We start from the raw sequence: 16,498 nt of genomic DNA, 5'->3' as shown, positions 1-16,498 counted from the left end.
CAATTCTTTTCTTATAGCATTGTTGGGATAGAGAGAATTTGTTTTAAGAAAGAACTAAGATTCTGGCTATCTTTAATTGCTCAACCAAGTCTCAAGGTAAAAAAATACCAAGTTTATACATAAAGTTGTCCCTATAGGAGCAATTACATCAATACATAAGCCCTAAGTGCCAAAGATAATCCAAAATGTGATAAAAATATTCTAAAATCTTATATATCCTTAAGGTGAAATTTTTCTAAACTTCAATAGCTCATATCTCACGATTAGACCATCCAAACAAACCAAAATTTTATATGAAGTACTAATGTATTTTTAACATCTACCACAACAAATTTCAAATGCAAATTCATTACGGATCTTGATATATTGCCAAAGTCCTAACAATAGCTTCAAACCCTTGCATACATATACCCGAGTGTAATTTTCTTCATATCTCACAAATTAAGTACTTAAATACTATAAATTTTTGATATATGGCTTCTTAACCTATTAATACACACTTCTAGAAATTTTGAGCCAAAAATTCATCTGGAAACTCAAAATATGGCTCCAACCATTACTATCAACAAAATGACTTACTTACAGCCTTCAAATTACATGTGCTGTCTTCAATGTTCTATAACTCCTTCATACAAATTCCAAATATAGAAATTATTTTTCAAAAGACATAGATCTTGAAATCATCCTTGCAATCACATCTTTCAATCTCCAAAAGTTATTATACAATTCCTTGTATTTTAAAAAAAAAACAACAATATGTCTTAAAAAGACACCTTAACTTCAAATGGCTATAACTTCATTATTCTAACTCCAAATTCTTTAAACTTTTTACAAAAATTATATTCTAAATCCTAAATCTTATAACCCTTACTTTTGATTTTTATATTTTTCTTTTAAAATTGCCAAAATTCTTCTATCAAGGACATGAATTGAAAAAATATGCATAAACATATGAAATCTGTGTCAAAAGAAAAGTCACAAAATAGAAATAAAGAATTATGTATATTAAAAAGAAATTAGAATGGTTATTGCTTAAAGACAAGAAAACTAGAAATTCTTGAATCTAGACTAAAAGTAAGAAAGGAATTGAAAAGAATGAAGAAGATGTCACTCTTGTCTCTATATATATTATCTACGTAAGATTTATGTGGTGATATTCTATAGGACCTCCAAAAACGTATTAACTTTGTATGATATGTATCTTGACTTACAAAGGAAGTTTTCTAGATGGATGCTACATAGTTAGCTTATTTTGCAAGCTACCAACACATGTATTATATAGTTAGCTTGTTGACTAAGTTTCTAATGAATCAACTACAACCACCTATAAAGTCAAAATAGTATCTAAGAAGCTTCTAAGAAGCTCTTCTACAAGGTATTATGAAATTAATCTACTTTTACCTACTTCTACTTATTTATATTATCTAGGTAATAATTATAATAAATATATATTTGTGACATTACCTCCCTTTTTAAGGACAAGTTCTACGAGGAGCAGTAATTATATATTGAAGAAGTCTAAGATTCAACAAATTACATTTTCTACATATTCTAATCTTGATTCTCTATGAAGATGATTCATAGGTCCTCTCAACCATTGGTTATGTCCCATTCCAGGGCAAAAAGTCCACTCTATTATTTGATCATTATTGAAACCTTTGTAACTTCTTTCAAACAAAACATTCATAATACTATTAGGAATAGTGCCTACCTCTAATAAAAATACCAAATATTGAGAGTCTTTTTCTAGGTTGTGATATCAAACACATTGTATTTTACCATCTATTTAAGAAAAAACATGTTGTTCTTAAAGATCTTCATCACTATAATGTTATTTTAAAGGATGTGATAATTTTGATGTCTCGTCTGGTAAGTTAGCAAATGATGGCTTTTGAATTAAATCTGTCAGTTCTTAATTCTCCATTTCTTTAATTCCATAGTTATACAAAAACTAAAAATAAAGATAGAAGGTAGAATATAATCTTTTCTAAATTGTGTTTCTTTTACAACAAAGGTTTGCTATCATTTATCTTGATTTTGATAGATGTCATTGATAAAAAGCTTTGATCTTCTTTGCTGTATTTATAAGATTTTTTGTTGGATCCTATGTATGTTCACTAATATCATATTTGTGCCAATAGACAAGATATTCCAATTATTTCAACACCTCCTTGAGTTTAGAATTTCTTCTAGTTCAAACTCTTTATTATTATCTACTTCTGTAGGAGGAAGTAGGACTTGTCTTTTTCTTGGTATATTCATAGTCTAATATGATTCAAGAAGAGGCATGTGGAATACATGATAGATCTTTATTGATTCCAGTAGATGTAATTGATAAGCAATTAAATTGATTTGTCTACAAATAGGAAAAGGTTCAAGCCTATGGTAGTCCAACTTATGATAATGATGAGTAGTCTTCATATTACGATGAAGTAATCATATTTTGTCATCTACATTAAATTGTAGTTGTTCTTTTTAATAGGAATTTTCATTGATCTTTTGTCATTATTGAGCTTTCTTTAATTATGCCTTCATTCTTGTATATATCTCTGACAAATATTTTGCTAAATCTTTTATCGCAACATTATTAACTTTTAAAAAGTTAAAAATATCAAATTGTAGATGATTACTATAATTGACAAAAAAGGTGTTTATTGTATAGAAGATTACGTTGTATTATTAAATGCAAACTCTGCCAATGGCAAGAAGATTGTCCAATCGTCTTGTTTATAATTGATGAAATATCTTAAGTATTATTCCAAAACTTGATTTATGTGTTGTGTCTGTTGATTAGTTTGAAGATAAAATGTCAAAAAAAGCTTTATATCCATCTTTAGAATCTTAAAAAGGATTATCTAAAATCTTGATACAAATTGAGTCTCATTATCCAATATAATATCTTTTGACAATCCATGATATCAGTAGATATTGTTAAAGAAAAGCTTGGCAATTTCTTCACCTATGATAGATTTTGTGTATGGTATAAAATATTCTATTTTGATAAAATGAGCTTCTATGAAAAATATAGAATCATACAAACATGAGATTGAAAGATCCGTAATAAAATTTATAGAAACAAGAGACTATGGTTGTTCTTAAATAGATAATTGCTGAAGAAGTCTATAAGATTGATGATGAAGACTTTTTGATCTTGAACAAATGTCACATGATTGAATAAAGTCTTTTATAGCCTTCTACATTTGTGGCCACTAAAATTTTTTAAATATTAGCTCCAAAGTCTTGTTGTATCCAAAATGTCATGTTGTTAGAAAGTCATGACATGCTTGAAGAATTAACTCAAAAGAGCAGAATTTGATACTTGAAGAGGACTAGTTATTAACTTGGATCAAAATCAGATATTGACGCACAAAATTAGGCACCTATAGCAACTTTGGGTTTTTTTTTGTAGATCAAAGAATAAGATTTAAGAGAAAATTTGATAGAATTTCTTTAAATATTGAGTTTGAATAATTTCAGTATGTAATGATTTTGTAAGAGCTTTGCAAAGTCATAGTTGTTTTGGGTGATATAAGAATTCGTGAAATAAAAAAAGTATTATGTTTTAGAAAATTTTGTAATTTTGATAGTAGATTTATAATTTAAAATTTGAGGACTTATGTGAATAATTCTCTGAAGTGTATGTTGTAGCTTTAAGTTTGATCAAATGATTGAATTGAAGATTATTGAATTTTAAGTAGGTTGAGGTCTCAAGAACTGGACCTTGAGGGATAATTAGGATTTTTAAGATCTTTAGTAATATATAAGTTGGATTGGAGTAAAATTTATGTATGAGTATAAAAGACTTGATTTATTATATATATACTAAATTTGAAAATAATTAAATAGATTAAAAAAGAGATATTGATACTAAAAATTCAACATTTAGATTGGAATAGGAGGCTGACCAACACCCAAGTGGATTTTAGGATTTTTTTTCATTTGGTAAGTGCAATTATCTTCAAATTTTGTATGCTTGTTACTAACTTAGTTATTGAAAAGAATATAAAATTTTAAGTAAGATCAATGATTTATTTGATAGATATTAAGGTTCTAAATTGTACTAGGATTATGTTGAATTGTTTAGGTTTTGGTTAGGATTTGGTTTTGGATTAGGATTGGGTTAGGATTTAGAGTTTAATTAAGATTTGGTTAGGATTTAGGAACGGACTAGGATTTTGAATTTGATTTAGGATTTGCTTAGGATTTAGGATTTAAGATTTGCTTAGGATTTAGGATTTAAGATTTGCTTAGGATTTAGGATTTAGGATTTGATTGAAGTCTATTAGGATTTCAATTAGAGTTAAATTAGGACTTGGATGAAATTTATTTAAGATATACTTATGATTATTTTAATATTCTTTAGGATTTCTTAAGAATTCTTTTAAGATTTATTGTAGATTTCTTTTAATTTTTTAAATTTTTAAATTTTTTTATAATTTTTTAAAGTTTTTTTAAAGTTTTTTTTAAGTTTTTTTTTTTTTTTTTTTTTTTTTCAATTTTACTAAATCTTGTTAAATATTTTAAATATTTAATTAGAATTTATTTAATATTATATTAGAATTAGAATTTTGTTGTTATAATTTCCATTCTATCTTTTCAAGACAAGTGCCTTGTGTCATGTTGTAATTTATTCATAGTGTAAAAATAATTGTTATTATATTGATGTTATTAAATAATGACCTTAGAAAATAATGAGTTATTTTCTATAGAATTTCATGGTTTATAGAAATCTTAAATAACTTGTATAAGTTTTATAAGTAAAAATAGAAGTATTAGGGTTATTTAGTATGAAAGATGTAGAAAGATATGGATATTGATATTATAGTATTGTGGCCTTAGGCCATCTACGTAGATAGATAAGGCAAGGATAAGAGGATCTTCACTCTCATTGGCTATAGGTCATGACCAATGAGCTTCAAGGGACTCTCTGAGAGAAAACTGAAGGGGAGGCCACTTCTTCGGGGGCATTCGAGAGTTTAGAGGAGAGATTCAGAAAGCTTGTGTTTTGGGCTATAATTTTGGTGTATAAAGTTTGTTATTTGAGTTTTGTATGAAGAAGTTAAGGGTTTTTGAAGTTAGGGTGTGAATTGTTTATTGACTATCACTCTTTTAAGCATACAGAAAGTTGTAGAAGGCTTTCTGGAAAACGAAAGGTGTCGTTGGAAAGCTGGTTTGAAGAAATACAATTTTTGTGCAAGGGTTGTTCACTTTGAGTCTGCAATGAGAGAATTATGGCTGTTTAAAGTTTAGATGTAAAATTTGTATCTATTGTCACTCTTTCAAGCATACAAAGAGTTGTAGAAAGGCATTTAACAATCAAAAGGTGGAGTTGGAAAGTTGACTTAAAGGGCATCAACTATTGTATAATATTTGATAAAATCAGATTTGAAGTGAAGAAGAAATGGCTGGTTGAAGTTAGAGCTTACAAATTAAGGTAGTAAGTGAACCCAATTGTTGATGGTTATGTTTTGAGCCATTTCTTTTGAGCATTTTTGAATGAATTTTGGCTCAAACTTACCAAAGGTGTAGTTGTAATATTGAAAAGGTACAAAAAAAAAAAAAAAAAAAAAAAAAAAATCATGTCCTTTGAATGTTGGATTTGTAAGAAATCGCAAAATTAGTACATAGGTGTTTGTAAGTCAACAAGTAAAGTCCGTGCTACTGAAATTGTGTTATCTAGAGTTTTGTAAAGAATCAATGGTTGAAAATTGGATATAAAAGAGTTAAGGGTACTACCTTACTTCTCAGATAATTTGAGCTCAATCTAATAATTGGATTGAGAATTATCAAATTTTAAAATTCAATGCATCAAAGAGATTCGGTATTGAAGGAATTTTGGTATTACAAGGATTTTTCTACTACAAAAAGGATTTGGGAAATTATGAAAGATATAGAAATTATTGACTAATTTTACTATTATTGGAGGTCAATTAATTATTATTTATTACTACAACTTTTACTATTATTGAAGGTCCGATAATTATTATTTATTGCTACAAATTTTACTATTATTAGAGGTGAGATAATTATTATTTATTGCTACATTTTTTACTATTATTGGAGGTCCAATAATTATTACTTATTACTATAACTTTTACTATTATTGGAGGTCTAATAATTATTATTTATTACTACAACTTTTACTATTACTGGAGGTCCAATAATAGTAAAATTTGCTTCTTGAAATAGAACAAGCTATTACTAAGAGTGTAAATGTGATATTGTATATTGCCCACCTTCAATTGATCGCTAATCATCTTGAAATAAGCATCTTGATACATAGTTTCTTTCCATTCTACCTCTTAGATTAGATCTAAAATGATACTATTAATGGTTGTAACTTCTATCTTGTCTCTTGATTTGTTCTTTAAGCCTAGTCTTTGTGATAAGCTATTTAGCATAGTATGTTATTGTCCTTGCTTGTACTCAAGTTGGATATCAAAAAATTGAAACTATTCTTTTTAATGATAATGCCATGATTTCATATTTTTCAGATGCAAATCATATAGCAAGAATTGATGATCAGTCTAAATAACCACTGGCTTTCCCAATAGATAGTGTTGCTACATCTTTGTTGCATGTACAATTGTTAATTGCTTTCGATGACATGTAGAGTAATTATACTCTATCCTTTTGAGCTTGCGTAATTCATACACCAAAAATTGAAGGTCCTTATCAAAGTATTGTTCAAAGACTGCTTCAATAGCAAAGTCGAAAGCATCAATGTCAAACGTACAAGAAAGATTAAGATTATATGGTTGCAATATTAGAGTAATAATGAGTGCCTCCTTCAACTTATCAAAGGCATTATATTGCTCTAGTTTCCATTCAAATGGGGCACCTTTTTCTAATAACTTTGTCAATGAAGCAATAATGTGAGCAAATCACCAAATAAAATAATATAAGGGTAGAGAGAATTTGTCTCAAGAAAGCACTAAGCTCTTAGTTACTACTAATTACTAAATTAAGTCTTGAGATAAGAAAGACTAAGTTTCTATATATATATATATATATATATATATATGTGTCACTTTTAGGAGAAATTATACCAAACATATAAGTCTTATATTTCCAAAAATATTCAAAATATAATAAAAAATTCTAAATCCTCATATATCCTTATGGAATATTATTCCCAAACTTCATCAAGTCATATCTCCCAATCGGACTATTCAAACACTCAAATTTAATATAAAGTATTAATATACTTGTAACAACTACCACAAAAATTTTCAATCGCAAATTTGATGAAAATCTTAGGATATTGCTAAAATCCTAATAATAGCTTCTGATCCTAGTTTTTATACACCAATATGCAAATTTCTTCATATTTCAAAAATTAAGTACTTAAATGCCACAAAATTTATATATATATAGCTTTTCAACACAATAATCTACCTTTTTTAAAAGATTTGAGCCAAAAATTTGTCTAGAAACTCAACAGATGGCTCCAACCATTATTATGAATAAAATCACTTACTTATTGCCTTTGATTTGGATGCACTAACTTCACCTCTCTATAACTTCTTGTAGAATAAGTAGTTATTTTCAGAATGTAGATACCTAGTGTACAGTGTAAACAGGGATAGATAACTGCTGAAAAGGTGGTTCAGCAGGTAGAATGGATGAATAGTCAGGAAAAGTAGTTATCATCTGTAGTATAGGAGTTGGTATCTCAGGGTAGTATAAGGAAGATTGGAGAGGGGAAGAAAATGCCAGACTGCGATAGTACTGAGTCGAAGATAAGCTTGGTGCTATCTCTTCTTCTTAGTTTTCTTGTTTCTTTTGTGTTAGTGTTGATTCTAGTGAAGAGAATCGATTTAATGGATTAATGTTTGATTTACAAAGTTATTTATGGATCACTGTTTATCAATTGTTGTGAAAGATTGAGGATATATGGAAGTTTCCAGTCATTGTTTATGGCAAGGTTGTAAGTTTAGTAGAGACGAATTGTAATCAAAGAAATTGTCTTGATTAGATTTTGTGGATTGGAAGTTGTTTGTTCCAGGGTTTGGGATATGCTTGTGTATTCGTGAATTACACAGAGTACTGAAATTGTTGTTGTAGATGTTATTGTATTGATATGAGAGAATGGACAATAAGAGGAAAAGTTAAGTGTTCTTCGGTATGGTAAGCATTCAGCAGTAGTAGTTAATTGTGTGATCCTAACAATTGGAGCTCATATATATAGTCATTCCCCGTGTTCGAATCCCTCTATACGAGTTTATTCTAGGAGGTTTCTTCTGGAATAAGTAAAATGAGCAATCACATTTTGGCGCCGCTGTTGGGGATTGATAACATTATTGACTGTTAGGAATTAACTATCAAAGCAGTAAAGGAGATTAGGAAGTAAACTCAATAGAAATAATGAAAGAGTATGGTTATTAAGAATGAGAATTTAACAGCAAAGAGAATAAAGCAATCAAAGGAAAGAACAGAGCGATCGCAAGTAAGAAATTTATTGCGTAATGAGTGAGATCACAAATTGAAAAAGAAGCATCAACAAAGTTGGATTAAACCATGGTTGCATGCCTGTCGGCATATTCGATCGTACCCAGAAGACGATCGACCTCTAATATTTCAGAAGTACATACTGTTAAAGAAATTACCAAGAGCACTTGCGGAGAGTGTTGCTAATAGTCCAGCATACCTCTCGAAGCCGTTAACGGAAAACGAAGAAGGCACAGAGGAATTAGGTATCCCATTGGGTATTTTCTTAATTAGAAATACGTCCGATCTTAACAAGACTGGTTCTGAAGATCGGCATAAATCACTTGCCATTAAAGACTAATTCAGAGTATATCAAAACCTATCGTTTTCACCTCATATTCAACCAATAAAATTATTTGAGGATAATAATAGTCAATTGGAAAGGCTTGGAAGTTCGAAAAAGACTTTTGCGGGAGACAATTTTTATTTTAATAAAGAATTGAGCGGAACAGCGGCATCTTTAATGACGTCCAGAGGGCCAGCAGTTCCGATTGCAATTCAAATGGGTGCAGTAGGCGATCATACGACTAGTGTCATGCCACACATCAATGCTATCCATTTGCTTTATAAATTAGATGGTACAATATTAAAGCTATCTATAGCTAAAAAGTAAATCAAGGCATTCAAAAGAAGAGATGATAGATTTATTTCAAGTAATCTTTCAAATTTTGAAACATTAGATTTAGACCAAATGGAAGATGCACAAATAGATGGAAATGATGAAGAAGACAAGCATAGTTACATTGATACATGCCGAAGGATGCATTAATTTAGAGGAGATAGATGTCATATTGTAATTCTTTATAGTATATAAAATTAACTAAAATAGATAATATATTTATAAGTATTGATGTATTTTAGAGTAGGTAGTAGATTAATTTAAATAGAGTTGATGTAAGAATATTTATTTTAAAATTTATTTATGTTGATTATAATATTTAAATTATATAAGATTTAGATATTTAGTATAAAATTTAAGGAGAAGATTGGAGCTCAAAGATGAAGATTCAAACCTCTAAGAAAATTATTTGGAGGGATAAAAGAAAAGTATGGATAGATGAAGGCAAAAGATAAAGATCTTTATTCCTATTAGTTGAAAGCCATACCCAATAAGCATTCAGTAGGTTGTCTGTGACCATAGCAAGTGTTTCTGTAAATTCAAATGGATCATTTGAGAATCAAAAGTAAGACTTATAATTTTTAGAATTTGGGCTATAATTTGTCTACAAATTATAGAGGATTTGGAGTTAAGGTGATGAAGTTACAACAATTAGAATTTAAGGTATCTTATTAAGATATACTATTTCTCTTTTAAAGATGCACAAAGTTTTATGATAGATTTTGGAGATTAATAGATGTAGCGGTAAGGATGATTTTTAGATCTATATCTATTGTGAAAGAATTTCTGCATTTAAAGTTTGTATGAAGAAGTTATAGAGTATTGAAGACAACACATATAATTCAAAGGCAATAAGTAAACTATTTTGTTGATAGTAATGGTTGGAACCATATCTTAAGTTTTTAGAAGAAATTTTGGTTCAAAATTTTTGAAAATATGTATTATTAGGTTAGAAAATTTTATATCAAAGTTTTATGGTATTAAAGTATTTAACTTGTGACATATGAAGAAAATTGCACATATGTGTATATAAGCAAGGGTTTGAAGTTATTGTTAGGATTTTGGCAATATCTCAAGATTCATAATGAATTTACAATTAAAATTTGTTGTGGTAGTTTTTAAAAGTACATTAATACTTCATGTAAAATTTTGATATATTAAAATAGTCTGATCATGAGATATGAGTTATTGAAGTTTGGAAAAAAAATTCACCTTAAGGATATATAAGATTTTATAATATTTTGATCACATTTTTTGTGATCTTTGGTACTCAAGATTATATATTGATGTAATTTTTCCTATAGAAACAACTTTATATACAAACTTGGTGTGTTTTTTTTTTTTTTTTTTTTTTTTTTTTTTTTTTTTTTTTAAATCTTGAGGCTTAATTGAGCAATTAGTCACAATCTAAAGCTTAGTGATTTTTTAAGACAAATTTTCTCTATGATATTTATGACTTCTACATGTAGAGATTTAATTTTTTTTACTAATAGTATTCTATAGCTTTTATCAAATTCTTCATCTAACAAATAAGTTGAGGCCTTTAAATCTATTAAGATAGAGGCTTTGTAATTATTAGGTCCTAAATGTATATCTATTATAAAATAAGGAAAGGATTTTGAAGAAAATATAAGACCTTCATATGTACAAGATTTTAGCCATATGGTCTCTATTGTAGTTGGACAAATTTGTTTTTTGATATTTTCTCATCTTTGACAATTGTACTTCTCATTTAATAGTTGCATCATTTCTTTAGACAATGTTGAGCATTATGCTCAGCTTCTACACTATATAAACACAATCCTTTTTGACAATGATAAGTCTTTTTTTTTTCAATAAGAGGTTTAAAATATATCCCATTAATTTGCATGTCTTCTACTTATAAATGTTTAGATTGAGAGGTCCTCAATGTTGTCATTGAATTGTAATAATATGGAGGTTTTTTTGCACGATTCTTAGATTGAAATTCAAAAAGCTAATTGTCACTCTTTACAACAAAGTCAATTGCTTAACTCAATGTCTCAAGATCAAGTAAGTTGAGCATCAATTTCTTTACTTCATATTGTAATCCATAGAAAAATTGGTTGATAAACGCAACATCATACCATTTGAGAATAATTGCTAGTTGTTAAAATTGTGAAGCATATGATATTACTGATTGATTGTCTTATCGCAAGATATGAATCTTATTGGTTGTAATAAAAATTGCATCATGTTCTCTATACAAAGATAAAAAAATCTACCAAAAAAGTCTCTAGATTATCCAATATTAGATTTAGTTATTCAAAAAAAGATAAAAACCATGATAATGTTGAATCTGAAAGAAATATACTAATGAATCTAAATTTTGATCTTGGCATTTAATAGCTTTAGAGTTGAAGTTCAATCACAAGTTATACTTGATTAATAAATCCTTAAAACTTGAATCTTATGCCATCAAACTTCTTAGGTAAGACAAATCTGGATTCTCTAATACTAGAAACCTATTCTATTATATGAGTGAGGATGTGATTTGGTGTAGATATTAAAGTGGCTCCAAGCATATTTGTATCTTCACTTCCAGCTATTTTTATTATTCTTGGTAGTAATAAACTAAGTTGTTGCATTGTAAGTATCAATTTTTTCCATTGCTCTTATATTTGTGCCATTGTACTTTTTATTTAAAGAAGCTCTATTATGATAATATTTAGAAATAAAAAAATATCTAATATTACTTAGGACAAGCAAAAGAAAGGACTTGAAAATAAAAAAATACTAAAATAAAATCCATATCAAAAGAAAAGTCACAAAATAAAAATAAAGAATTGTATATATTAAAAGGAAACTAGAATGGCTATTGCCAAAAGACTTGAAAACTAGAGACTCTTGAATCTAGACTAAAAGCAAGAAACAAGTTGACAAGAGTGAAGAAAGCTTTACTTTTGCCTCTACATATATTATCTACTTAAGATCTATGTGGCGATATTCTATAGGACCTCCAAAAATGTGTTGACTTTTTATGACACGTATCTTTACTTACAAGACAAGATTTTTATATAAACACCACATAATTAGCTTGTTCTGCAAGCTACAAACATATGTGATACGTAATTAGCTTGTTTTATAAGCTATCAACACATGTGGCATGTAATTAGCTTATTGACTAAGTTTTTAATCTATCAATCAATTAAAAATACCTATTAAGTCAAAATAGCATCTAAAAAGCTTCTAAAAAGTTTTTTTAGAAGGTATTATGAAATTAAACTACTTTTACTTACTTCTATTTATTTATATTATCTAAATAACAATTATAATAGATATATATATCTATGAAACCTTGTTGTAGTCATCGACAACCTCTTAAGAATCTATTAGACATGGCTTTCTATCAATAGAAGTGAAGATCTTCACCACTTTCCTTCATCCATCCATACCTTACTTTCATTTCTCCAAATAAGTTTTTTTAGAAGTTTAGATCTTTGAGCTCCAATCTTCTCTTTAAATTTTAAACTAAATAACTAAATCTTATATAAGTTAAATACTATAATCAAATAAAAAAAATTATATCAACTCTTTTTAAATTAATCTACCTATAACTTTAATACACATTAAAAATTATAAATATATTGTATATTTTAGTTAATTTTTACATATTATAAATAACTATAATATAATAGCATTTATTTTTTTTACAACTTTTTATAAATGTCCTCAAGGTAAGCACTCTAAAAGGAAGAAAAAATATTTATTTTATTCCAACAATTTCTAACAATCCAATTGTCTAGCTTGTTTTTTTATATAACAATTCTTTAAGATAGTCTATTTGGTATTCTGAAGTATCTTGTTAGGACTTCACTACCTTTTTCTTTCAAGTGATCATTTAGTTGCTCAATCAACTACAATATTAAGTACTTCTTTTACTAAAGTTTAAAGGTAATAATAAAGCCAAAAATTAAAGCCTGTATGACATAAATCACCTTAGAAAGAAGGATTAATACAATTATATGTGACAATTCTAATACTTCAAATGTATCAAATTATCTTTTTTATAACTTATTACCTACACATGTATAATTAGAAGTATTTTCAATAAAAAAGAGTACTTATAAGGATACAAATTGGTTAGTATTTCTACCATTGCAATGGTACTACAAACAAAAAATTATATCAAATAACATAATAGAATATAATTTTATTTTTTATTTTATCGAAAAATTTATTTTTTAGTCTACTTTAATTACTTAGTAATGATTATAATATTTATCTAAGCTATATTGTAATTTTTATATTACACAAAGTTATTGCAAGACTATAGTTTATTAAAATATAGAAGTATTGTAGATTTTTCAATAATGACTAGTTTAAATCTATCAATGCAAATAATATTATGCATAAACTTAATTTCACTATGACTTTTATTTCTTTTTATACTTTACCTATTTAAGAATCAATATCTTATTGAAGATAACCCTATAATATAACCAAATTTTATTAATATTTCTTAGATTAAATTTTTTTATAGTACTTAGTAGCTTGATTAATACATTATTTAGAAACTATGTATTGATATTGCTAGACTTTATATAACATGCTTAGTTACTAATATTAGATTCTTATTTGAAATATTGGAATCAACTAGTTGCAAGCTCAATAGTATCTTGTATATTATAGAATTATGTTATTGAGAATTAAAATTTGTTTATAAATACTATATCTCTAGCTTGTTGGAATCAAAATTAAAATGGTTTTGTTAAGCCTTGTTACTTTGTGCCTTGTTGCTTCTTAAACTTAATATTTGTAGTATTAAGATCTTCTTATTCTTTCTAATCTTTTAAAATTGTAAGTAAAGTATAAAAAGGTAATATAAAATATAGCTTTTGCTTAATTTGTATTATAAGATCATTATTTTAACTTAGAAAGGTCTATGATTAAGTTATAGATTTTCTTTGTTTTCTGGATGAAAAATTGCAAATAGCCTTCTTTGCTTTTGTTACCATCTACTAAGTGTTAGATCTACAAAAAGAAGATAGAATATATTAATTTTCTTTATAATATTTTTAAATTAAATTTCATGCTATTATCATTAAAAATATTATATGGTTAAATATATATATATATATATATAATTTTTTATTTATTATGTGCTTTCAATTAAATAGTATAAAAAATAATATAAAAAATCAAAATATTCTAAAAAAAATAAAATCATATTAATTACAAAGTTTATTTCAATTTTTTAAATTAAAATTTATGCAATCTTTTGAAATATTTGGCTGATAAGTAAGATATTTTGCATTAGAACTTTTATTTTTTTTTTTCTTGATATTAATCCGATTGAGAATGGAAGCTATGGTTTAGAAAGAAGAGTTGCTAATCTTTTCTTTACTAAAAAATGATATTTTTGATGAAAAATGTAATCTTTTTTATATATTTGAGCAAAATATTATTTATAAATAATTATATAATATAAAAAAATATTTAAATCTTTAGAAGCAATTATTGTATTTAAAATTTAAAATATAATATAATATATAAATAATACATAATAATTATTATTATAATTAAAAAATATTTTTTGATTATTTAAAATTCTAGAAAAAAATTAAATATTGAATTAAATTAAAATTCTATTCAAGATACATTTTTTTTTGTAATTTTCATACTTTAAAATATTTGAATTCTTAAATTTTTATGAATTTCAATTTCCAAAGAAAGTCAATTGAACAATTTAAAGAGGATTATACATAAAATTTATTTTTTTTTCTAAAAACTTCACCCATATATTTGATTTTAAGTTGAAAATAACGATTTTTTACAGTACCAAAGTAATGTTTGAGTTCTTTTTTGATATTTGTTTTACAGAGATTTTGAATGTTGCAAGAATGTTATACAATATTCTCTTACATTGTTTGGTCCTCAATATTTTTTTTCCGTAAGAAAAACATATTTAGACTAATATTATTATATATTTCAAATTTATTTATTTATTAATATCTTTGATTTTATTTATTTATTTATTTATTTATTTATTTATTTATATTTAATAAAGCAAATACAAGTCTTGTTATTTGGATTATATAACAAATATACATTTTAAATTTACAATGTTTTATGAAAAAGCTAGAATCTAACATGATCATAATTTAAAAACTGTTCTAAAAAATCTAAATAGATATTTCTATATAAAAAGGTTTTATATTGTGAAAATTTGTAATGTTTTATTGTCTAGAAAATAGCCAATATTATAGATATAAATCTAGTAGCTATGTCTTCTAATCATAACTTAGAACTTAACAATAAAATATTTTTTAAGCTATTTAAATATATACATATATATATATATATATATATATATATACATATTAAAATTATAATATACATATATTATTAATAAACTATTAAGTTTTTTAAAAATTAAACTAAATTAAATTAAATTTCTTGATTTATAAATGCTGCTTGATTTTAATTTGATTGAAAATTTAATAAAGTAAACCATTTAATACCATAAAAGTAATGAGTCGGTGGAAGTATGTTTATTATTCATCTTATTTTGTTAGTTTTTTTCTTTTTTTCTTTTTTCGTTTTAAAAAACATCTAAGAAATTTTACAACTTATTAATGTTATTTTTTTGTAAGAATAATTAGATAAGAATGGAAATAGTTCAGTACCATAATAACTATAAGATTCATTGATATAGCTACATAAGGTACTTATTGCATTGAATGCAATATGACCAATCACATCAAAACAAACATACACAGATCCATAAAAACCAAACCTCGGACGTGTACTTGACAAGAAAAATGTCAGTCATTTATTGGTTCTTCTTCCTTGACTTTGTGCAGAATGTCCTTATCAAAATATCAGCAAATAACTTGTCATGCGACAGAATCACAGAATGGACCCACTTGTAATAGAAGCAAAGAATGTATTTTTATATATACACAAACACAGTAATTCACTTTCCTTGTTGTAATAATACACTTCCTTTCCTGCAAAGCATTTGTTGTACTGAAGGAAAATAGGTACAAAGCTAGATACATCATTTAGTCACAACATTTAGTTCGGGGTGTGGTATTGAACACAAGTCTGCGAAGATCACACCAGGACCTCATCATCTATGTCCAGCTCTCTGACAGCTCAATAAACAACAATACAGTTAGTAATTAAAGAAAATAGAAGGGATTTAATCCTCCCCGTATCATGTTTTGTTGCAGATTCATCAAAACGAATTATTGATGGATAACTGCTACGTGAAGAACGGACATAAAACTTCCTTGGGGATGAGAGTATTCTGTAACAACATCTAATGTAGTAGATTCACAATATCTGTTCCGGGATGTCTTGTAGCAAGTACTCTATGTGTGAGAAACTCATCAGAGAATGGTTAAATGTAAGTGCACAGCAGCG

The sequence above is a fragment of the Physcomitrium patens genome, chromosome 24, assembly GCF_059467195.1.
Source record: "Physcomitrium patens ecotype Gransden chromosome 24, ASM5946719v1, whole genome shotgun sequence".
NCBI lineage: Eukaryota > Viridiplantae > Streptophyta > Bryopsida > Funariales > Funariaceae > Physcomitrium > Physcomitrium patens.
The sequence above is the reverse complement of the archived record's forward strand: the minus strand, read 5'-3'. Positions refer to the sequence as shown.